The 24,673-nt window shown below is 41.9% G+C and overlaps 1 protein-coding gene and 1 long non-coding RNA gene across 5 annotated transcripts in view; both read right to left on the bottom strand.

Moving 5' to 3' along the window:
* The window catches only part of LOC110511907 (lateral signaling target protein 2 homolog), a 145,977-nt gene that overhangs the window by 72,919 nt on the left and 48,385 nt on the right, over positions 1–24,673 (bottom strand). Inside the window, exons 1-9 of one of the 4 annotated variants that reach the window (XR_005034975.1) lie at positions 16,144–16,626; positions 12,146–12,207; positions 11,997–12,071; positions 11,537–11,904; positions 11,318–11,446; positions 10,848–11,135; positions 7,456–7,582; positions 7,017–7,327; positions 6,721–6,775 (exon numbers count right to left, since the gene is read on the bottom strand). The gene's annotated coding sequence lies outside the window, so the exon portion shown is untranslated. Of the gene's footprint in view, positions 1–6,720; positions 6,776–7,016; positions 7,328–7,455; positions 7,583–7,752; positions 7,851–8,680; positions 9,023–10,847; positions 11,136–11,317; positions 11,447–11,536; positions 11,905–11,996; positions 12,072–12,145; positions 12,208–16,143 lie in introns of those variants that run through there. The other 3 variants (XR_005034974.1, XM_036937545.1, XM_036937544.1) reach the window with 3 other exon arrangements.
* LOC118937670 lies at positions 9,399–10,841 on the bottom strand. The gene is made up of 2 exons (XR_005034980.1): positions 10,569–10,841; positions 9,399–10,107 (listed from the first exon to the last, which is right to left on the bottom strand). It is a non-coding gene; the product is annotated as an uncharacterized LOC118937670 (long non-coding RNA).

The following is a 24,673-nucleotide window of genomic DNA, read 5'->3' as shown; positions in this document are numbered from 1 at the left end:
GCTTGCTAGTCGCTGGACCGGGGTTCGAGGCCCAGTTGGAGCTACCCCCAAGTTTGTTACATTGGTATCAGAAGTGGGATAGTGCCTGTGAAGCCATCAAAGATGTGTGTACACGTGAGAGACTTGCTATAAAGAAGTGTGGCGGCATGCTCTCCCCAAGGAAGGAGGTCTCAGCTGACTCACGTTCTGTAGCAACTTTAATCCAACACCGAGTGAACACATCGAGAGGTTTGGACATATTGGAGTAGCACTTAAGGTGTTGGCTTGACAGTTGATGGACCCAGGAATTTACAAAAATATATTTGTTTGCCTACGGCAGTCCTTCTCAAATAGTGGGGCGCGCCCCCCTGGGGGGGCTCGGAGCGATGCCAGGGGGAACATGCTTTTTTTTGCCGCAGGGAGTAGGGTTTTTTTGCACCGAACAAGAGCACACAGTACAGAGCAGGAGATATGAAGTGCAGATAACAAACCCTTAAGAGACACCATGGAAAAACATTTAAAAGGGATGAAAAGAAAGGCAGAGAGAGACGGAGATAATGAGACAAACGTAAGTCTCCCGAAAGCTAAGAAGGTAAAGATTGTATGTAGCGCTTGGCTTCACTGTGACTACGGTGGGAGACGAGGAAAGACCGGTATGTTTACTGTGTATAAAAATGTTGGCAGCAGACAGCATGAAGCCAAATAAATTAAGGCGTCACTTAAAGACATTACACCCCAATCAAGCCGCTTGAGTTTTTTCAGCGAAAACGTGCCGAATATTGCCAACAATCGTCCCGCTTTGTGAATGCTACTTCAGTAAACCAGCGAGCACTGTTAGCATAATATAAGGTGGCATACCAAATTGCTCAGTGCAAAAAAAAACTCCATAGCAGAGGAGCTGATACTGCCTGCAGCATTAGACATGGTCTCTGTCATGCTGAATGACGCAAGTGCTGCAAAAATAAAAACTATCCCTCTGTCCAATGACACTGTTGCCAGACGTATAAATGACATTGCTAACGATCTTAAAGAACAGCTGGTAGATAAACTCAAAGACGCTTATGTACGTTTTGACATGACAAACTCCCTGTGATAGGATCTACTTTTTTGTAAATATGTCAGAGACAGAGCCACAGCTGAAGAGCTATTCAAAATGCTGGACTGCTTCCTGACTGAGAATGGGCTAAAGTGGGAGAACTGCATTGGTGTTTGCAGTGATGGTGCACAGACCATGGCAGGGATGAGAAAAGGACTTCGGGCACTCATCAAGAAAGCCTCACCTAATGCTGAGTGGACACACTGTGTTATACACAGAGAAGCACTGGCATCAAGGCACCTTTCCTCTGAATTAAGTGAGGTTATGACTGACATTGTAGGTGTAGTCAATTTTATAAAGACCAGACCACTAAAAACAAGAGTCTTCTCTGCTATCTGTGAGGAGATGGGAGCTGAACATCAAGCTGTGCTATTTCACAGTGAAGCAAGGTGGCTGTCACGAGGAAAAGTCTTGTCCTGAGTTTTTGAGCTCAGAGAGCAGATAAGAATGTTTTCGGAGCAGGAGCACAAGTATGACCTCGCAGAAAAATTTAGTGATGAGAACTTCCTGGCAAAACTGGCCTACCTGAGTGACATAGTTGGAAAGCTAAATTAACTAAATCTACAGCTTCAAGGGAAAGATACACACCTCCCTCAGGTCACAGACAAGATCAGCTCTTTCACTCGAAAGCTTGCAATGTGGGGCAGGCGACTTGATGAAGGAAATACTGATTAATTCGAGAACCTGCATGAATTTGTTGACACTACTGACTATGATGCCACCTCAGTGATTCCATATTTTAAGGAGCATATTTCATCACTGATGGGATTCTTTAAAAAGTACTTCCCTGAAAACAGTTCCCAATATGACTGGGTGAGAGATCCTTTCAATGCACCAGCTCCAACTGGTTTCAGCTCTGCAGAGGAGGACCAGTTCATTGATATGACGTCTGACTCCACATTGAGACTGAGGTTCACATCACAGACACTGAGTGAATTCTGGCTGAGTGTAGAGAGGCAGTATCCACTCTTAGGGCAGAGGGCAATGGGCATTCTTCTTCCTTTTGCAACATCTTATCTTTGTGAGACTGGCTTCTCTGCTGTTGCTGCACTGAAGACCAAGTACAGGTCCCAGCTAAACATTGAGCAGGAGCTGAGAGTTGCAGTATCATGCTTCAAACCCCGCTTCGAAAAGCTGTGCTCTGCAAAACGTGCTCATTGTAGCCATTAATCCTGACTTCCTCATTTTGATTAAAAAAAATCTGCAAATTGTTTTATAGGCCAACGTCTTTCATATATTGTGCTCCTGAGTTAATGTTGTTGATCAATTTTTAATAAATAATAATTATTATTTATTGATTATATTTTATTTTTCAGTATCAAATGGTAAAACATTTTTTACAGTTTAAATAAGGATAAAAAAAATAAAAAAAATTCAGGCAAATTGATGCACTTTAAGTCTTTTCTGTTACAGACTAAAAACAATGTTAATAAAGTTATTATTTGTTGTAAGTTGATCTATATTTCTTTCTTTTTTCTTTTTTTGTTTTCTTTAATGTTAATAAGGATAAAATGTTATGCAGAGGTGTACTTATAACAATTTTATAGACACATGATGCTATTTACAGTCGCGGCAGAGAGTTGGGGGGCGCGAAATGTTGACTTCTTCCTAGGGGGGGCATAACAGAAAATAATTGAGGAGCACTGGCCTACGGGCAGGGAGACCCGGGTTTGAGACAAAAAGGGGCATTACACCATTGCTGTTTGCAAAAAAACACTACATTGGTGGAAGCAGTGGAATTGTGCTTTGGGAGAGGTGTGCACATTTCATGGGCAGGATCTGTACCTGGGCCTCCTATGGGAAAAACCAGTGTCTTGACCATTAGACCAAGAGGTCAGTGTCTTGAGCTGAGGGTGACACTGATTTTAAAGTTGCACGCAGGACTACCTCATTACCAGATCATGAGACAGACTCATGTTTGCTACACACATGGTATAGTGTAAAGGGAACTTTGCCTAGGAAGCCCATGCTAGAAGTGTTAGAAGGCGGAAGATAGAGAATTAGTAAAGTAACTGAAAGGTCACTGTTTTGAGTCCTGAGTCAGGCAACAAAACGTGTGATTTGATCTGAACTGGCAGATCTGTGAACAACCCCTTCAGAAAAACAAATTCCCTTTCTTCCCCGTAACATGGACTAATAAAGTTGTACTGGCGCCAGAGAGGATGGCTGCCGTTTTATTGGCTCTTAACCAACCATGCTATTTTGTTTGATTTCTCGCTTTGATTGAAACTTATTTTGTACATAATGTTGCTGCTACCGTCTCTTATGACCGAAAAGAGCTTCTGGACATCAGAACAGCGATTACCCACCATGAATTGGACAAATAATTTTTGTTTAATGAGTCAGACGAGAGGGATTTACTCCAGACACCTGAACAGGCCCTCATCCCCGTCATTTGTAGGAAAAAATATGTAGATTTTGCAGAAGGAGATCGGGGTGGCATGTGAGGATTTATCGACAAGTGGCTAATCTGCCTTGCCATCCGTACTGTTGGCCAACGTACAATAGCTGGAAAATAAATGGGACAAACTAAAAGCACGTATATCCTACAACGGGACATTAAGAACTGTAATATCTTATGTTTCACAGAGTCGTGGCTGAATGACATCATAACATACAGCTGGCGGGTTTTATACTATCGGCAGGATAGAAAAGCATCCTCTGGTAAGACAAGGGGTGGCAGTCTATGTATATTTGTAAACAACAGCTGGTGCCCGATATCTAAGGAAGTCTCAAGGTTTTGCTCGCCTGAGCTAGAGTATCTCATGATAAGCTGCAGACCACACTATCTACCTAGAGAGTTTTCATCTGTATTTTAGGTAGCTGTCTACACATCACCACAGACCGATGCTGGCACTAAGATCGCACTCAATGAGCTGTATACCGCCATAAGCAAACAGGAAAACGCTCATCCAGAGGCGGCACTCCTAGTGGCCGGAGACATTAATGGAGGGAAACTTAAATCAGTTTGACCTCATTTCTACCAGTATGTTAAATGTCCATCCAGAGGGGGAAAAATCTTTAGAACAACAACTACTCCACACACAGAGATGCGTATAAAGCTTTCCCTCTCCCTCCATTTGGCAAATCTGACCATAATTTTAACCTCCTGATTCCTGCTTACAAGCTAAAATTAAAGCAGGAAGCATTGGTGACTCGGTCAATAAAAAAAGTGCTCAGATGAAGCAGATGCTAAACTACAGGACTGTTTTGCTTGCACAGACTGGAATATGTTCCTGGGATTCTTCCGATGGCACCACATTAGTCACCGGCCTCATCAATAAGTGCATCGATGACGTCGTCCCCACAATGACTGTACGTATATACCCCAACCAGAAGCCATGAATTTCAGGCAATATCTGCACTGAGCTAAAGGGTAGAGCTGCCTCTTTCAAGGAGCGGGACTCTAACCCGGAAGTGTTGTGTATTGATATTCTAGTTTTGTCCCATTAGGGCACCTGTAAACCCCCTTGCTTACCTACGTTGAAATGCTTGGAATGTTCTCCCTGTGAAATGCATTAAACAATGCCCACGTTAATTTCTACTCCCGTCTCATGTCCTTATATTAGTTGTATAAGTAATACAGTGTGCTATACAACAGGAAGCTTATAAGAAATCCCACTATGCCCTCCGACGAACCATCAAACAGACAAAATGTCAATACAGGACTAAGATCGAATCGTACTACACCGGCTCTGACGCTCGTCAGATGTGGCAGGGCTTGCAAACTATTACAGACTACAAAGGGAAGCACAGCCGAGAGCTGCCCAGTGACACGAGCCTACCAGACGAGGTAAATAACTAATATGTTCGCTTCGAGGCAAGTAACAATGAAACATGAGATGAAGCATGAGAGCATCAGCTGTTCCAGACGACTGTGTGATCACGCTCTCCGCAGCCGATGTAAAACCTTTAAACAGGTCAACATTCACAAGGCCGCAGGGCCAGAAGGATTACCAGGCCGTATACTCCGAGCATGCGCTGACCAACTGGCAAGTGTCTTCACTGACATTTTCAACCTCTCCCTGTCTGAGTCTGTACTACCAACATCTTTCAAGCAGACAACCATAGTCCCTGTGCCCAAGAACACTAAGGTAACCTGCCTAAATGACTACCAACCCGTAGCACTCACGTCTGTAGCCATGAAGTGCTTTGAAAGGCTGGTCATGGCTCACATCAACACCATTATCCCAGAAACCGTAGATCCAATCCAACAGATCCACAGATGATGCAATGTCTATTGCACTCCACACTGCCATTCACACATGGACAAAAGGAGCACCTATGTGAGAATGCTTGAGAGAATATGTGAGAATTCATTGACTACATCTCAGCATTTAACACCATAGTGCCCTCAAAGCTCATCACTAAGCTAAGGACCCTGGGACTAAACCCCTCCCTCTACAACTGGATCCTGGACTTCTTGACGGGCCGCCCCCAGGTGGTAAGGGTAGGTAACAACACATCCGCCAAGCTGATCCTCAACACGGGGGCACCTCTAGGGTGCATGCTCAGTCCCGTCCTGTACTCCCTGTTTAATAATGACTGCACGGCCAGGCACGACTCCAACACCATCATTAAGTTTGCCGGTGACAACAGTGGTAGGCCTGATCACCGACAACGACGAGAAAGACTATAAGGAGGTCAGAGACATGACAATGTGGTGAAAGGACAACAACCTCTTCCTCAATGTGATCAAGACAAAGGAGATGATTGTGGAATACAGGAAAAGGAGGACTAACCACGCCCCTATTCTCATCGACGGGGCTGTAGTGGAGCAGGTTGAGAGCTTCAAGTTCCTTGGTGTCCACATCACCAAACTATCTTGGTCCAAACACACCAAGAGTCGTGAAGAGGGCACAACAAAGCCTATTTCCCCACAAGAGACTGAAAAGATTTGTCATGGGTCCTCAGATCCTCAAAAAATTCTACAGCTGCACCATCGAGAGCATTCTGACTGGTTGAATCACTGCCTGGTATGGCAACTGGTCGGACTTTGACCGCAAGGCACTACAGAGGGTAGTGCGTACAGCCCAGTACATCACTGGAGCCAAGCTTTCTGCCATCCAGGACCTCTATACCAGGCGGTGTCAGAAGAAGGCCCTAAAAACTATCAAAGACTCCAGCCACCCTAGTCATAAAATGTTCTCTCTGCTACCATATGGCAAGCGGTACCGGAACGCCAAGTCTAGGTCCAAAAGACTTCTTAACAGCTTCTACCCCCAAGCCATAAGACTCCTGAACAGCTAATCAAATGGCTACCCAGACTTTTTGCACCCCCCACTGTTTTAAGCTGCTGCTACTCTCTGCATAGTCACTTTACCTCTACCTACATGTACATATTACCTCTATTACCTCGACTAACTGGTGCCCCCGCACATTGACTCTGTACCGGTACACCCTGTATATAGCCTCACAATTGTTATTTTACTGCTGCTCTCTAATTATTTGTTACTTTTATTTAAATGATCTATTTTTTACTTAACACTTATTTTTCTTAAACTGCATTGTTGGTTAAGGGCTTGTAAATAAGCATTTCACTGTACGGTTGTATTCGGCGCATGTGACAAATAAAATTGGATTTGAGATGACCTTTGCTGACGAAACAACTTGTGTTAAATATCTGTCACAAACTAGATGCATACCATTTCAGTCCTGGCCAACCAAGCTGTTGAGGTAGTCTTTATGACGTACATAACGCTGAAAGGAGGAAAAGAGAGAGGAGAGGTCATCATCATAGGACATACTCTAAACTGCCTGAAAGGCTATAATAATATTTCATCAGTGTACTTACTGTATGTACATGCATATGGACAAATCTGACATGAGGCCACTTTGGGATACAAAAACATCTTCCAAGTTTTGATTTTGGGATGAACTATAATACAAGTATTATTACAGTGCACCAACAGTGAATAACACTACACACTCAGTCACTCACGTCTATATATGCACTGTTGCTGTTCCGTCTCCTCTGGTCTGACGCCACACCTTCCTCTTCTCCCCCTCCGTCTCAACATTGGGTGCAAACACACAGCATCGCAACACAGTAAGTGGCTGAGGATGTATGAATTCTGCTACCAAGTAAGTGACCCTTACTTGAGCTAGGGGTAAAACATTTTGACTTCAGCGGGTGCGGGTCACTGGCCTGTAGGGCTCCTTGCCTGTGTTGAAGTCTGGTTTGATGGTAACCACTCCATTTCCATCTGCTCTTATCGTGCAGACAAGCATTCCTTCTCCTTTTGGCCAAGTCTGAGAAATACAATAATAAAATGCCACTTTTCAATGCCTGAATTGGAATCTACTTCAAAGTTATTACATACAAAGTAGTATAATAAGTGTATAGGCTACATAGTGGTTTTTCCCCTTGTGCTACTCACTTGCCCGCTGGTCCCAGGTTCCCCATGATGTGCATGGTCTGTACAGGTGTGTTGACCATGTGGCTGGTCTTCAAAGTCCTCCGAGGGGTCCCAGGTAATCAGCCTGGACTTGGGGATGGTGCTGTCACTGCAGACCAACAGAATACCACAAACACATTTTGCATACAAGGGTATGGTGTAATGTGAACATACCGGTACACTGTTTGTCTTCAAAACAGCACGACGCATCAATGCTGCTTCAATTACATTCACTTTAATAATAATAATAATTCACTTTGGTGAGTAACAGGGACCTACACTGGGCGTCTGTCCTGTCGTCTGTGTCTGACATTGGCCATCCTATGTGCCAGTAAGGTAGGATTGGACTTGACCTGCGTCACCATACTCTGGGAATGCTGTAGTGAGTATATCAAAAACAGCTTTAAAACACTAACGTTTCTTTTGGACAGAAAATAGGTAAATGCTTTGTTTTGAAAAAATGAAATTGTCACGTCTGCTCCAGCTCCCTCTCTGGCGCTCGAGGTCGCCAGGCTGCTCATCATTACGCACACCTGTCACCATTTTTACACGCACCAGCGCTTCATCGGACTCACCTGGACTCCATCACGTCATTGATTACCTCCCCTATATCTGTCACTTCCTCAGTTTCATTCCCATGTCTGCATCGATGTTGTTTTGTTTCTCTTGTCCAGACTCTGTTCGTCTTTAGTTTCATGTCTATTTATTAATAAATCCTCCCCCTATACTTGCTTCCCGTCTCCCAGAGTCTTTGGTTACAGAACCGTTACAGAAATGGATTTTCTGTTGAAAACCACCCCAGTCAGAATCGGTGTAGGTGAAAATCCTGCAGTTCCATCTGCCCCTGGTCCGCTCCTGAGCTATGATCTCTGTGTGGTATTGTCTCCCCAGTGGAGTCTGGCATACTGACTCACTCTGGAACAAAACCACTTCATATTGTGCACACACACACACAGACCTTACTATGCAACATCAAACTATCCTAAACAGTAAATGCTTATTTGTTATAAGGACACTGACTGAACAGCTTTTCCTGCCAGCCTACCACTAACTCCTTATCATCATTTCTGGCTGAAAACAAAACCAAGATGTTGTGGTCCATATCTAGTCACCACGAAAATGACATCTACTCAACTAAGAAGCATTTGACATCTTTCTGTTTCAAAACATCTAACATCATCTTGCTGTTTCAAAACAGTGTTAACACCTGATTGAGCCTGAGTTGAGGGTGTCCAGCTCAATGCCTCCCCTCTCCTGTTGAGTCCAAACCTGCTGCTGAAGGTGTTGGGAGAGGGCTGCTGTGGAGGTGACTCTCTGAATACGAATCCTGTAAACACCATTGCTAGCTAAATGCCATGTTTTCATGGCAAACTCAGGGATCAGGTCAAGCAATATACTGGGTGTTTATCATCATCTGATTTGAGAGCTAACGTTAGCCAACGACAGTGTCTTGTTTGTATGGCAATGCAAGGACTAAAAGCCACACAAAGGCCAACTGCAACTTACTTAATTGTAAGGTTTTTGACAGCATCCCGGGAACGATAGGCAGCCTCTCCAGCTATCTGCCATGTTGTAACATTAGGAACTTTATTGATGGCTAGCTAACTAGCTAGGTTAGCGCGTGTGTGTGTATGTTGCTATGTATACAGTAGCAGGCAATTTTGCCAATTTTGTAGCTAGTACTTTTCACAAGCGTCTGCTCGTTGCATGGTAACAACTGTCTGCAAGCCTGGTTGGGTTTCTGGTGAGCAATACAACTATTTATTGGTTCACTACCGCCACCTACCGTGGGATACAGTCCAGAGCAGCAGAATAAACCCCCCCCCCCCCCACTGATAACAGGTAAGATAATTTCAGTACAATAATATTCCCTAAGAATCCCTGATGTAATTAATTAAGACAAAAATCTGTCTGACATAAATAACTGCAATTTAAAAAGCTTTATTGGAAATGCACTTTTCAAACAGCACAATTCAAGTATAGATTAGTGTAGCTAAATCAGATACATGCTAATTTAGTTTAAATGTGATATATTCCTCCAGTCCCAGTTCATTTCTACTCTTTTGACATGCTTCAAACCAGATGCATGCTCCACTTCAGTGTACAATGGTCCTGAATTTGCATATCAATTGTGTTTGAAGCTTTTACGTTCTGCATCTCTCTGCTGTCTTTCATCTGAAGCCATATCCTCCAAGGTCTAAACAGGTGTAGATTTCCATCTCTGTGTGGGAGACCAGATATTGCAAGGAGACCAGTAATGGGCCCTCAACTCAACTTCACTTTGGCCAAAGGAGACCTAAGACCCCAATACCAGTGACAATGCCCTAAGGTTGGTGCTGTCCTTTGCTTCTCCTGGCTATATTTCCAAGCCTAAGCATGTAAATCCAATTCATTATCATAGGCTGTATGGTGATCAATATATATTTTTCATTTAAATAATGCTGCATGTCTCAAAATATAAGAATGAGACCAATATATGTATTTTGTTAATCATAGTTCTGGTCTCTGAAATTACATTTGTGTGTGTTGTAGGAATAACCAATACTCAAATCTGTGTGTGTGTGTGTGGTAGAAGTAATAGTTGGCCATTATTTATTTGAACATCTAAGTTTGGACAGCAGCCACTGAAGAAACCTGTCAATCAAAAACCCAGGAGAATAAATAGTATTATAAACTGGGTGGTTCGATCCCTGAATGCTGATTGGCTGAAAGCCGTGGTATATTTAAGCAAAAAGGCACGAGGGGGTGTGGTATATGGCAAATATACCACAACTAAGGGCTGTTCTTTCGCACAACACAACACGGAGTGCCTGGATACAGCCCTTAGCCGTGGTATATTGGCCATATACCACAAACCCCCAAGGTTTCTTATTGCTATTATGTACTAAGGGCTGTATCCAGGCACTCCGTGTTGCGTCGTGCTTAAGAACAGCCCTTAGCCGTGATATATTGGCCATATATCACACCTCCTCGTGCCTTATTGCTTAAGTTTGCACTTACACATCAGAAGCTGCTCTTTCTCTGCTACCTCGTTCTATTTCTATAATCTAGTATTCCCTGGTTATGTCCCACTTCTCCCTCCTCTATTTCCTCACCTCTTCCTCAGACTATTCTTTTCCTCTTTCTTGTCCTCCTCCTTACTTTCTCCAACATTTCCCATCTGTTGCGTCTTACTGGCCTTCTCTTGCTTCAATTCTTTTTTGGCCTTGCCCTTCTTTTTCTTATTTACCTTCCCTTCCTGAATATTTTGGACAAGGAGATAAAGTAATGTAAACTTATGGGTTCTCTCTTCTCTTGTGCTATACTAGAAAATGATTTATGCTATACTATAGAAGGACTTACGGCCAATATTCCCTTCTTGTATTTCCTCTCACCTGTGGGGCCACTCTAGCCATTTCCTGGAGCAGCTTCCTGCCGGTCTCGCTCAGGTTGGTGATGGGAGCCAGGCGAGGGCTGTGGCGGTATGGGAAGTTCTCTGTTCGGGGCAGAGCGATAATGACAGGGTTGAGAGGAGTCCGAGGCCTTGGGACATTTACTGGGTAGGGAGAGCCTACAGCAGAGGGCAGGGCCCGTAGGGCTTCAGCCAGGGTCCGGTGTGCTGAGGTCACAAAGGGAGAGAGGCCATTCTTGACAGATACAGGACCTGAGACCTTCCCTGGGCTCTGTAGGACCAGAAAGTAAAGTAACATATCAGGAAAGTGCTATGTTCAACACAATCTGTAGAAATACTTTATAACTACTCTATACACATTGCAGATACATTACTACACTCAATAAGTCATTGTCTGCATCATTTCCAATCCCCCATGTATATATATAAAAATATTTAACATGCAGAACTTACCAGGAAGTCTGACTCATCGAAGGAGTGGAGAGACAGATCATCCTCGTCCATATCCCTCACATCAAGCTTTGTCACATTTCCAGTCTCAACTTTCAGCGGTGGTGTCCTCCTTTCATGATCCTCATCACACTGTGTATCAGAGTCAACTAGTCAGAGACCATCCTCCTCCCAGTGATGTCACTCAACAAAGACACGGACGGTAGGGTACAACTCTTTTACCTCAGATTCACAGTCAGTGAAGGAGTAGATGGAAAAGTCATCAGAATAGGAGGACGAGTTCACCTCATCATATTTTCTCTATCAGCCGAGTCACCCTTCCAGACTGAGGAGACAGAGAAAGGCATGTACTCATGGCAGCCATAGAATACACTGGCATTTACTCTCAAAGACCTTCCATAGTATATGATTCTTTAGCATCTTGAATGGATGATTGTCAATTCAACCAAGCCAACCAAAATGGCCATATGAATCAGATTGATCTATCCGTTGTGTCTCTATGGGAATAGCAGAGGTGACCTGGCTGAGAGGCTCTGGATTGATGCTCCATCTCCAGATGTTTGGTCCTGCCCACAGCTCACATTGATTGGCTGTAAACAGTAAAGAACGAATTAAACACTGCTTTTCTCATTGCAGAATGCATAACTAATGTTTATGTGTTTTTAGGTCAGATATGACTTACAGGCTTTGACCTTCTGTGCAACTTGCCGGTTAGCCACATCACAGAATCAGGGGTGTTAACCCTCATTGGATTCAACTGTCAACACATCACTCAATTTAAAAGGTGATATAACAAAAACAGGACAAAACAAATACATATTTTATATTTACCACATAAGGGCGGCGTCTTAAAGCTCTTTTGATTCTCTCATCAATACAATCCATCTTGCTTTCTGAGGGAAACATTTCCATCAATTTGATTGACACAAAACATATCCTGACACACACATACACACACTATACCCTGTATATACACTACCGGTCAAGTTTTAGAACAGCTACGCATTCAAGGGTGTTTATTTTTACTGTTTTCTACATTGTAGAATAATAGTGAAGACATCAAAACTATGAAATAACACATCGAATAATGTAGTAACTCCAAAAAGTGTTAAATAAATGTAAATATATTTTATATTTGAGATTCTTCAAATAGCCACCCGTTGCTTTGATGACAGCTTTGTACAAAGTAGCCCAAGTAACATTCCTGAATAAAGCCCTGATCATCCACATACCTGACAATAACTGACAACTGCAAGCTGACTGGTGGCACAATAGGTCCCAGAGAGGTGGGGAAATTTTTACCCCCTGAGGCCTGGAGTTTTTCCTTATATGTTAATCTAACTAGGAAGACTCTGGACCCTATAAGGCAGGGGTGTCAAAGTCAAATGGACAGAGGGCCAAATAAAAAAAATCAGCTACAAGACGAGGGCCGGACTGTTCGAATGTTCATTGAAAAATTTTTAAATGACGCATATAGTCTAGTGAACCTAATTGAACCTACTGAAAACCTAACAAATATATTACAATATGATCAGATAAATAAAGCAATATTTTCTTATGGCTCTGTCAGTAATCTTTAATTTTCAACAGACACAAAAGACAAATTTCCTTTATATAAATATCCCCATAACATGAACATTAAATGAAAGAAACCGGTATTCAAGGCACCATCAGTAGACTATATTTTCTATTTTAGCAAAAGTGGGCTAAATTTACTTCAAAGAAAAAACAATAATAGCAATTTTCTATCATCCACTCAACTGAAATATTTTTAAAATATAATTGGATTGAAATACAAAAAAATAAAGTGCAAAAATCTATTAATCAAAAACAACACTTTGTTTAAGGAGAAGTAACATGCAGTGAAAACAAATATTAAATTTTAACTTTTAAACTTGAACTGAGTAAAAACTCTAAATATGTGATTGCACAGTAATGTTCACTTGTTTGAGGTTGAGGGTGATACTTGGTGGTGTCCCATCTTTTCCACAAGTTCATCAATGTTCGGGGTAAGGCTCTGAGCTGAAGAAATCCTCAGAATTGAGTGGAGGTGTTCAGCAGTAAGTCGACTTCTGTGTGATGTTTTGTTCAGGTTCATCAAAGAAAACAGTTGTTCACACAGGTATGTGCTGCCAAACATAGACAACGTTTGAGCAGCCTGGATGCGCAGCTGGGGCATTGTGCCGGGGAGGAAACGGGCGAACTCCGCAGCACCCACTGCCGCATATTTTGCCCTCAGTGCATCATTGCATTGGAGGTCAATCAACTCCATTTGGAGGTTTGGTGGTGAGCTTTCCACGTCAACAGCAAATGGGTTACCGAGCAGTTCCAACCTGCTTTTTTGTGCTTCAAAGTCAGCAAATCGGCGTCGAAAGTCAGCGGCAAGCATACCTATTTTATCAGCCAACTGTGTGCTCGGGAACGCACTGGTAGAGAGCTTCTCTTTCATGGTCTGGCAGCTGGGAAAGTGGCTCAAATTTTCTTTCCGCATCTGCGTCTCCCACAGAGTCAGTTTGGTTTTAAATGCCTTCACTGTACTGTACATATCAGAGATGACACGATCCCGACCCTGCAGCTGCAAGTTTATTGCATTCAGATGACTCGTAATGTCACACAGAAAAGCCATTTCACACAGAAACATTTCGTCTCGGAGTTGTGTTGTGTCTTTCCCTTTGCTGTCCAAGAACAGACAAATCTCCTCACGAAGCTCGAAACATCTTTGAAGCACCTTTCCCTGGCTTAGCCATCGCACCTCTGTGTGATAAGGCAAATCACCATGCTCCGTTTCTAACTCCGTCAGAAATGCCTTGAACTGGCGGTGATTCAAACCTTTGGCTCTGATAAAGTTAACTGTGCGCGTGATGATGCTCATTACATGCTCCATTTTCAAGGCTTTACCGCACAACGCTTCCTGGTGTATGATACAATGATAAGCTGTCAGCTCACCTGTCGCGTTTTCCTCTTGCATCTTTTCCCGTATCTTCGCCACCAGTCCGCTCCTGTGTCCACACATCGCAGGTGCTCCGTCGGTTGTCAAACCCACGAGTTTTTCCCAAGGCAGCTCCATCTCATTTACACATCTTGACACCTCTTCATACAAATCATGCCCCGTAGTTGTGCCATGCATAGGACGTAAAGCCAAAAACTCCTCTGTCACGCTTAGGTTGGAGTCCACTCCGCGGATGAAAATTGACAACTGGGCAATGTCAGAAATGTCGGTGCTCTCATCCACAGCCAAGGAATATGCAATAAAATCTTTTCCCTTTTTCACAAGCTGCTCTTTTAGATTGATGGACAACTGGTCTACTCTCTCGGCAATGGTGTTTCTGCTCAGACTCACATTTAAAAAGAGTTGCCTTTTTTCTGGGCAAACTTCGTCACAAACTTTAATCATGCAGTTTTTGATGAAATCCCCCTCCGTAAATGGCCGGGCTGATTTAGCGATCTCTTCTGCCAAAATAAAACTGGCCTTGACAGTTGCGTCCGCGTGTGTGTCCGCGTGTTTCGTTTCATAATGTCGTCTCAGATTATACTCTTTCAGTACCGCCACACTTTCTCCACACAGAAGACACACAGGTTTTCCAGCTACCTTCGTGAACATATACTCCGACTCCCACCTTGTTTGAAACCCCCGGTTCTCAGTATCCACCTTCCGTTTTGCCATTTTTGATGGGTATCTGAAAGTTAATTTTACTGTGATGCTGACGACTGCTGTGCCAATAAATATTGAAATGAAGCAGCCTACTGCTCGGTGCGTCACCTTTGCATTGTGGGAAATGTAGTATTGGTGTGTGTAAAAGATCTGCGGGCTGCCGGCTTGCTGCGGGCCGGTTCTAATAATAAATCAAGATCATCCCAGGGGCCGTAAAAAACCTTCTTGCGGGCCGGATGTGGCCCGCGGGCCTTGACTCTGACATATGTGCTATAAGGTAACACAGTGATTAATCACTTGTAAAAACGTTTTATATGGGCTCTGATGGGACCAGTTTTTCCTAATCAGGTCAAATGTTGTTTTTTAACTCCTGGGGGGATGCAGACCTGTCAAACTGCAGCTACCTTATATTTGTTCATATCAATTGTATTTAGACTAGATTAAGAGGGGGATTTCCTCAACCCAGACAAGAACTGATAGACAATATAACTGCGACGTTCGTCGTTGGGAGAAAGAGAGGACCAAGGTGCAGCGTGGTAAGTGTCCATAATTAATAGAACAAACTGAACACGACAAAATACAAAAACAACAAACAGAAACAGTTCCGTGTGGAACACACAGAACATAATCACCCACAACTCAAAAGTGAAACCAGGCTACCTAAGTATGGTTCTCAATCAGGGACAACGATTGACAGCTGCCTCTGATTGAGAACCATACCAGGCCAAATACAGAAATCCCAAAACATAGACAACCCACCCAACTCACGCCCTGACCATACTAAACAAAGACATAACAAAAGAACTAAGGTCAGAACGTGACAATAACTCACAGGGCTGAGCTTGCTTTATGCGTGCTTGCATCATGCAGGCCTATGCAACTGTTGGCCTTACATTTTTTTTTACTCACATCTGTCTGCCATCACTATCATGTTGATTGATGAATTCCCGTTAATCATTTCGAATTAACGTATAGGCAGCCTAGCCAGCCCAATTGAATATATATACTAAATTTGATCACATTTTCTCCTGACACAAATGGACTATAAATACATGTTACCAATTAGTTTACCCTGATCGGATGGACAGGGCGTTTAGGCTGTATGCAGGCAGTACAGGCGACTTGATGAAAGGCTCCCTATTAACCAGTTCTACCAGTTAGTATTGAACGCCCTCACCTTCTTCATGAAACCGATCTCAAGCAGAGGTCGACCCTCGCTTTTAATTCGCACCTTTTCCGTGTACCCCAGAGAATGAAAATGGTTTTTCAACCAAAAAAATCCACAACATTTTCGGCAGCGTTGGCCATTCTACCATTCTGGGGGAGATAACTGCACACTCGCGCTGGTAACGCTAGCTAGCTACTGGAATTGGTGTCATTTATTTAAATTTGGCTTGCTAACGGCACACAAAAATAAAGTTCTAAAACCAAGAAAACTATTTCTAATATACCTCCTCGCTCTCCTGTAATTTAAAAAACGAATTTGAATTGAATAATATCAAAAAAATGCTCAACTATCACTCTTCACTTTTAATCTCTATCCAACGTCACTAAATTTCTCACCACGTAGAATCCCCATAATGCTCTGTGGCACAATCCCAATACAACACAATAGGGCTGCATTCCAAACACTTAAAATGCACACCTTCTCCCCTCAGCCCTCAAATTAAGTGGACACTTCTAATTTAAAAAAATAAAGTATTTAACCTTATTTTGACCAGGTAAGCTAGTTGAGAACAAGTTCTCATTTACAACTGCGACCTGGCCAAGATAAAGCAAAGCAGTGCGAAACAAACAACAACACAGAGTTACACATGGAATAAACAGGTGTACAGTCAAAAACACAATAGAAAAAAAAATTATATATACAGTGTGTGATAATGGCGTGAGGAGGTAAGGCAATAAATAGGCCATAGTAGCAAAGTAATTACAATTGAGCAAATTAACACTGGAGTGAGAGATGAGCAGATTGTGATGTGCAAGTAGAGATACTGGTGTGCAAAAGAGCAGAAAAGTGATGACGTCTGATGAGTTGACACTTGCAGGGCAAGGGAAGAATTATTTCATTTTAAATGGACCGCCCAGAAATGTGTCACTTGTTCATCCCACGGTTGTGTTCTGTCATCATGGAACTGTTGTGTGTGCCTTTTATGCACTACAGTCAATTATGATTGCATTTCATATCTTGGCTAGAAGACAATGCCTTCGCAGACATCGAATGTTAGCCATCCTACTATGTCAGATTAATCGAAAATTACAATGTATAAGTGTGATGTCAGGGAAAGTTATTCTTTCGTGTCGTTGACTATCATTAAATGTGAAAACTGTATATTATCAAATCAATTCTCTGTGTAATTTAATTACGCAATAAAACTAATCACGTAACTTTAACGAGGAAGTCGGGGCACCACAGAAAAACATTTGTTTATAGTGTCAATTTCCCAAATATAACTCCTCAGTTATTTTCATATCTTATCAAAACAGTCGCTTATTAATAATGAATTGTATTACCTCATCAGTGTCATTACTGAATGTCGCAAACCCTTGGATATCTGCACGAACCCTAGCATAGAATCATGAATCAGCAATATACAAATTGGCTTAATGATTTATTTACTAACTTAATGAATCACAGAATTACATAAAACATACTCACAATTAGTTCATACATGGGTTACGTAACATGTTGCTGTTTCTCTCTGTTGTCGCAGGTCCATCTGCTGGAGGGAATCGACAGAAAAGTCTCTGGTTGCGTTCCTATTGGATACATCAGGCATACCCATGTTGTCGCATACAATAGGTGTTTCGGAGGTTGTCGGTATTCTTCGTCCTCGGCTAAGTACATTTCCAGCTGCAGACTGAAGAGGCCTCGTATAAGATTTGCTCCTTCTGTGGCAATGTTTCAGAGTTTAACAATTTCTAGTCGTGTAGCCAACGCTACACGCTGTATGGTCTTAGAAATTCAACCATTTACAACCTTAGTTTACACCGTGGTCTAGTCTGAATTGCGTCACGGAGGCTTTTATACTTGGGTAGAAAAGGGGCCGTCTCATCATGTTTGTGATCACCTGGGCGTGGCTACTGACTGTGCATAAATTACCATAAAACAACCAATTCTGATTTAGAAGACTAAATCTCATTGTTAGCTTTTGAAAAGTATTCTTATACTTATTCATTCATATTATACAACATTCAGATGTAAAGCTGACAGCTGGGAAATGTACACTTTAAGAGATAGAGTTATGTGTGTTTCCTGTCCTTCATGAGCACCAAATTAAACACACTCGTCATGACTGTCCCTTAAGTGTCCACGGACCATTCCCACACTCTCAAAAATATAAATATTTTTTAATTCTCCCATTTTGGGGATCAGGAGTTTTTTTATTTACATTTGCTTCTACTTACACTTGTATGTTGACTTCTCCATATTAATGTTGGTTTTAAGTTTTGGCTGACTTTGCTAAGCGGATCATCATCGCAAATGTAATTATGGGGCTAATTGTACATTCACAAACTCGAATTTACAATTGTAAGTGAAACTCGGCAAAAACAGAGGTGATTATGAAATTAAATATTTCGTCAGAACATGTATCATGCTGTGAAGATCCCCACAATGTGTTTTATCTTGTAAATGAACTCATTTCAAATGTAAGGCATTGAAAGCATTCTATATTGGCAGTCTGTAAATGTACTTACAAAATTCAACATGGCTGTCTATTCAGATACCTTAGGAAGGTTGTGTAAATACAGAGAGAAGAGTAAGATTAGAGTAAAATATACATACTTGTAGCACATTCATATTGTACCATGTATTGTTAAATTCGTACATTTAAATTGCAGTAACTATTTAGTAATTGAGCCTTGTTCTTCATCAATTCATTAAATAATAGGTCGTAGATTAAGTGGTGGTCAAATGTAAAAGTGTCCAGGTGTTTTTTTTCTCACGCTCTCTGACTTTAAGGCTTAGTGCCAACTAGTTACGTTTAAATGGACACTACCACAGCATATAGGCAATGCAATATGTGTTGGTTGTATGTCCACTTTCAGTACAACATGAATACGTCTATTAACTGTCATTTATATGTGTTCTGATAATCACTACCTCTGGTGTGTAGGATACAAAACATTAGGAACAGCTCCCCAATATTAATAACAGCCTCAAATCGTCAGGTATGGTCTCTACAAGGTGTTGAAAGCGTTCCACAGAGATGCTGGCCCATGTTGTCTCCAATGCTTCCCACAGTAGTCAAGTTGTCTGGATGTCCTTTGGGTGGTGGACCATTCTTGATACACACGGGAAACTGTTGAGCGTTAAAAACCCAGTAGCGTTGCAGTTCTTGACACATGGAACCCGATGCACCTGGCACCTACTACTATGCCACTCAGTAAGTATTTTATCTCGGTGTCTTTCTATGCTGATGGTTGGTGGTCCAATACAAAATATTTACTTCAACTTGAGGTTCTGCTGAACATTAACTGTATGAAATGGATGATATAAGGGTGATGTTCAGCAGTTTCTTTTAATAGAGAAACCCCTAAACTATTGTAGTGATACGGCAGGGTTCATGTTTTCATGTGTGACTGAACTTTTTCTCTTGCATTACTGATATTGAATAACGTGTTCCATCATGACCTGTTACATTACTTTTACCACTTGATCCAGTTGTTTATGCAAAATAGCTATTTGTATATAAACAGTGTAACTGGAAAACATGCATTAGTAAAGAAATAATAATCATTCATTCGCTATACTTAGACTAGGTAGTAATTTATGGCTTCTCTTTACTGTGCACAACGACCAATTATTCAAAAAATGTTTTGGTACTTTTATACATTTTTTGTGATATCCAATCGGTAGTTAGTCTTGTCCCATCGCTGCAACTCCCCTACGGACTTGGAAAAGGCAATGGTCGAGAGCCATGCGTCCTCCGAAACACAACCCTGCCAAGCCACACTGCTTCTTCACACAGAAGCCAGCCGCAGCAATGTGTTGGGAGGAAACTGGCGACTGCAGAGTGCATCAGTTATTTGGAGTAAGGATACAAGAACTTGATTCTGGGCAGATGCACCAAACACTGTCTTGTGGTGGAAGGGGTATGTGATGAGCTTGTGTCACTCAGCCCCTCCTTGCTAACTTACCATGCCCATCGCCAAAAACTGTAGTTCCAAGACTGAAGGCATCCTTTGATAACCTGAGACATGTATTGACAATAAACAAAACAAATTACATGATAATAACAGGATCAATGCCACTCGTTAGCCTCGGGAGTAAAACTCTTGAACCTCTGAACCACAGTTGTGGAAAATTATATTCAAAGATTAAGGCAGGGTTTACTTACTGACTTTATTGTCCCCATGGGGAAATGATGTTGCAGTGTCATGTACACGTTTAAAGTGGCGTTTAAATACAAAACAAAATGAACAATACAACTTTCATAACAGTTACATACCAATAAAACATTTAAAAAATGACTAGCCTGCTGGCCTTACTGATTCGATAGGAACATCAGCCAGAGCTATTTAGGAGGGATATCACACCTGGCACAAATGATTGTCTAGTTCCGTTTTTCTTGCTGAGAGGTGCCCTATACCTGTGCCCAGTGGGGAGTAGTTCAAAGTCTGGGTACAAGGGGTGGCTTGGGTCTAAAATGATTTTGTGAGACTTGCGGAGGGCCCTGACCTAAAAGATCTCATCCAGGCCTGTCTGTTTGACTCCAAGTACTTTGCTTGCTGTGGTGATAATCCTATATTTAACAATGTAATAAACATATTTAATACAAGCAGCTGAAGAGGAGAGCCACCTCTAATTTCACAGCAAGGATGAAATGGTTACATGTCCCTTATATAGTGGGAGGTGATAATACAATCATATTGTATTCACACAACAGTTTTTTCTATAAATCAATAGTTCCGGGAACACAATGGCCTTGTGTTAGGACGCAGACATGCCAGTACCAGTCTATGAATCGCATAACATCACAGTCCAACACGGAATATATCCCTTGAGAAGTTACAACAGCTCACCCCAAATTCTTCCACCACATCTTTCAAAACTGATTTTTGATGCTCAGTACATATGTCAAACTAATACCAGTGGATAATCAAGCACAATACAAACATGTCAGTTACGACACCTGTCCTCCAATATTGCACAACACTTTAGCTAAGACAGGGTAGATAGATTGCTAAAACCAAAGCAAATGTAATGGACTTCCGCATTTTTATTAATCACGTTCACAACCAAAGTTATTTGATGCTCAGATCATGAAGTGCACTAAGGCAGTGCTGCATTTAAAGACACTGCCACCTGCTGGCTTGTGCCTGAAATGTGATGAACAGTGTTCTTAACAGCCCATTTGAGTTATATAGAAAGTGAGATAGATATATTTGACAGTTTAGTAAAAAAAATAAAACTGTTTAATAAAATAAAACGTGTCAGGGACAACGCAATAAAATCAATTAATTCCATTGTGGTCCCTTAGTGCTTGTTACTCAAAGTGCAAAATTATTTTTTTGGGGGGCAAGGAATGGTTCCTTTCTATTGATATCCTGTTAGCCTACCTATGTAAAAAAAAAACATCCAACCAACCATTGATACAACCATTACTCAGTCAGTAGGAAATATGCACATCACTTTCGTTAATCAGCTAGCTACAACCAGTGAGAAGACAATACCACTAGTTAGGCTCCAAACAAGCCTTTCTCTTGCGATGTATTATGACGTAACCAAGCATTAATTCCCTACATACACTGTGTTCAGATTTGATTTCATCTGTATAATCTTTCTTCACTCAGGTTGTTGCAGGTAACCTTTGGCCTTTTGGTGCACAGCCTTCCCAACCTGTATACAGGGTACCACATACACTCAGAGCTCTGGAAAGAATTAACAAATGTTTCTGTAATCAGCATCTCTACATGCATGGCAGAAATTCCATTCCAGTGTCTGTTGATTTCCAACACAGGCACACCTGATTCTACTGAATGGGGTACTGATTAGGTGATCACCTGAACCAAATCTTATTTAACGAGGAAAAGTATAAAAAACACTGCTGTGGTCATCACTATCCTCTTGCAATAGGACCAGCTGGATGTTTAAATCAGTGCTAGTAGTACCTCAAAAGTAATTGGAATCAAATAACTATTAACCATGCCAGAAGAGTTGAAAAGGAACATTTTGAGTGAGGAAAAGAAGGGCTTTACTGGCAGAGGGATACAGGATGCTTCCATCCTTAAAATTTCAAAGACAGCGGTTCATTGGGGTGGCAAGTAGCCTAGTGGTTAGAGCATTGGACTAGTAACCAAAAGGTTTCAAGATCGAATCCCAGAGTTGACAAGGTAAAAATCTGTCGTTCTGCCCCTGAACAAAACAGTTAACCTACAAAAATAATGGCAAATGCAGCTGAGGTGAAGTGCACGGTGAGGATGGTTTGAAACAGGCTCCTAGTGGCAGGGCTGAAGTTGTGCAAAGCTAGAAAAAAGCCCTTCATCAATGAGAAGCAAAGAAGTGCCTGGCTGAGGTTTTCAAAAGACCATAGTAGAGGACTGGAGTAAGGTCATCTTCTCCGATGAGTCCAATTTTTAGCTTTGCCCAACACCTGGCCGTCTAATGGTTAGACGGAGACCTGGAAAGGCCTACAAGTGTTTCGCACCCACTGTGAAATTTGGTGGAGGATGGAATCGGGCAGATTTATCTTTGTGAAGGACTCATGAATCAAGCCACGTACAGTGTTGTCCTGGACGAAAACTTGCTTCCTTCTACTCTGACAATGTTCACCAACTCTGAGGATTGGTTTTTCCAGTAGGACAATGCTCCATGCCACACAGTCAAGTCAATCAAGGTGTGGATGGAGGACCACCAGATCAAGACCCTGTCATGTCCAGCCCAGTCTCCAGACCTGAACCCCATTGAAAACTTCTGAAATGTGATCAAGAGGAAGATGGATAGTCACAAGCCATCAAACAAAGCCAAGCTGCTTGAATTTGAGCCAGGATGGCATAAAGTCACCCAACACCAACGTAAAAGACTGGTGGCCAAGACGCATGAAAGCTGTGATTGAAAATCAGGGTTATTCCACCAAATAATGATTCTAGAACTCTTCCTAAGTTAAAATATTAGTATTATTCGAGGTCTGACAACACCGCATCTGTTTTTGTTATTTTGATCAGTTGTAATTTTCTGCAAATAAATGCTCTAAATGACAATATTTGAATTTGGGAGAAATGTCAGTAGTTTATAGAATAAAACAAAAATGTACATTTTACCCAAACGCATACCTATAAATAGTAAACCCAGAGAAACTGATAATTTTGCAGTGGTGTCTTAATGTTATCCAAATCTGTGTATATACACACACTCACACATATATATATATATATAATATATATTCATACAATATTGATGGAAATGTTTCCCCCAGAAAGCAATGGATCGTAATAATGAGAGAATCAAAAGAGCTTTAAGACGCAGCCCTTATGTGGTAAATATACAATACATGGCTGTTTTGTCCTGTTCATGTTATATTACCACCTTTTAAATTGAGTGATGTGTTGACGGATGAATCCAATGAGGGTAAACACCCCTGATTCTGTGATGTGGTCAATCGGCAAGGTGCACAGAAGAACAAAGCCTATAAGTCATTTTGAACTGAAATCAGTAACATATGCACATTAGTTATATATTCTGCAATGAGCAAAGCAGTGTATAATTAATTATTTACTGTTTATAGCCAATCATTGTGAGCAGGACCAGACATCTAGGGACGGATAGAACATCCATCCAGAGCCTCTCAGCCAGGTCATCTCTGCTGTTCCCATAGAGACACAACAGATAGATCAATCTGTTGATTCATATGGCCATTTTGGTTGGCTTGGTTGAATTGACAATTATCCATTCGAGATGCTAAAGAATCCTATACTATGGAAGGTCTTTAGCCCCACCCCTAATGTTATGCGAGTTTTCAGTTACCCATGTAACTGCATTTTCAGTTACCCATGTATTACTCACTACTTGTACAACCATGTTATATTGCCTACATATTCTACATTTCCTTGAGGGTCAATGCCAGTGTATTCTATGGCTGCCATGAGTACATGCCTTTCTCTGTCTCCTCAGTCTGGAAGGGTGACTCGGCTGATAGAGAGAAAATATCATGACGTGATCTCATCCTACATTTCTGATGACTTTTCCATCTACTCCTTCACTGACTGTGAATCGAGGTAGAGTTATACCCTACCGTACATGTCTGTTGAGTGACATCACTGTGAGGATGGTCTCTGACATGTTGACTCTGATACACAGTGTGATGATGAGGATCATGAAAAGAGGACACCACCGCTGAAAGTTGAGGATGGAAAAGTGAGTTTGAAGTTTGAAGTGAGGGAAATGGACGAGGATGATGAGGATGATGACCTGTCTATCTCCTCTTCCCCACACATTTTTGAGTAACTCTTTCACTGAATGTGGAGAATGGACTATGACCAGCTAGCTCTCTGACACACAGCTTGATGATGCCAATGACGCCTCTACTGAGGACAGTCCAGAGCCTCCAAAGGAACCACAAGGACCACCGAAGGACCATCGACTGGTAGGCATCTTTTAAATTTGTGTGTGTGCGTGTCACATCTCAGTGGTTTGACCCTATATCTGTTGAGATTATTGTGGCCAAGCCCAACATCCTCCTCCCTGCCTCTTTGAGTGCCCTGAATAA

This window comes from Oncorhynchus mykiss, chromosome 12 (assembly GCF_013265735.2).
Source record: "Oncorhynchus mykiss isolate Arlee chromosome 12, USDA_OmykA_1.1, whole genome shotgun sequence".
NCBI classification, from domain to species: Eukaryota; Metazoa; Chordata; class Actinopteri; order Salmoniformes; family Salmonidae; genus Oncorhynchus; species Oncorhynchus mykiss.
This window is presented reverse-complemented; position numbering and strand designations above follow the sequence as displayed.